The sequence below is a fragment of the Hibiscus syriacus genome, unplaced genomic scaffold (genome assembly GCF_006381635.1).
Source record: "Hibiscus syriacus cultivar Baekdansim isolate YM2019G1 unplaced genomic scaffold, ASM638163v2 tig00000218_pilon, whole genome shotgun sequence".
Lineage (NCBI taxonomy): Eukaryota > Viridiplantae > Streptophyta > Magnoliopsida > Malvales > Malvaceae > Hibiscus > Hibiscus syriacus.
The window spans coordinates 395,660-396,840 of record NW_024061774.1 but is presented as its reverse complement, the minus strand read 5'-3'; positions in this window follow the sequence as shown (position 1 = coordinate 396,840).

Below are 1,181 nucleotides of genomic sequence, written 5' to 3'. Positions count from 1 at the left end.
CAGTAGAACAGAGGGGTGCATGAGCTCTGAGATGCAAAAATCCATCATCCGTACCATGATGTCTACAGTAGCGTAGAGAGTGAGTATCACAAGGATATTCACTAAGCAGATCAGATTAATAGACTTGATAGCTAGCCTTTTAATGATATACAGTTAGTATGTTTTAGTTATTAGTGTGTCGCTGAGCTAGTTAGGTCAACCTTCAGAGTGTTTATGTGGGCAGGTCAGTAGATCCAGCAGGTGAGGAGCGGTAGTAGACCAAAACCCAATTCAAACCAGGGTAAATTCAGGGTACGTCTCAGCATTTTTGAAAGGGCATGTATATTTGTAAACTTTATTGTCTAGTTGAGTTGTAGTTTCAGTAGAGCGGTCTGTATTATTTTTGTAAAGTGTAAAGATTTTATTTATTTTTTAGTCTATCTTACAATTGTTTATATTTAAAGAAAATAAAAAAAAATTGGTCAGCCAATTCGGTGGTTCCGTGTAGCACCTTAAATTGGTCGACTGTGTGTCGTATTGGTCTAGGGTGTTACATATTCTATATTTATAACAATACAAAATTTATAACAAAATTTTTTCTCTAAAAAATTGAATAACTCATGCAATAATTTATGGTATTAAATTTGAAGTAAACTAAATTTATCGCTCTTTTCATATAGGTCAATCTCTTAGTGCAAAATTTTCCATGGTAAGTCCACCGAAAATCTTGTCAATATAAACTTTTATTAATGATGGACATAAAATTCTATGGTAGGAGATGAATTTTTAAAATTTTAAAGAAAGACTATATCAAACGTGAAAGAAATATATGTCACATTTTTCTATTAGAAATTTACTTGATAAAAATTTCTTATTTTCAAAAATTACTATATCACCTTTTTCTAGTAGAATGTCATTTGCAAATAGTAGTAGGATAGAAATTTTGTCCAGCGAACTTATATCCATGGGCTAATCAACTATATTTTCCTTAAAACCAAAAGAGATTATGATACCATTGATGGGATGCTTTTGTGAACCATAAATGGAATTTATAGTAAAAAATTTATTTCGTTATAAATAAAGAATATGTCATAACTTTTAATATCTTTTAAAATTAAATATTTGAGGGTTAAATTTATTTTAATTTATTAAAATTAAGACCAAATTGATTGAATATATAAGTAACAATGATCAAATGTGTA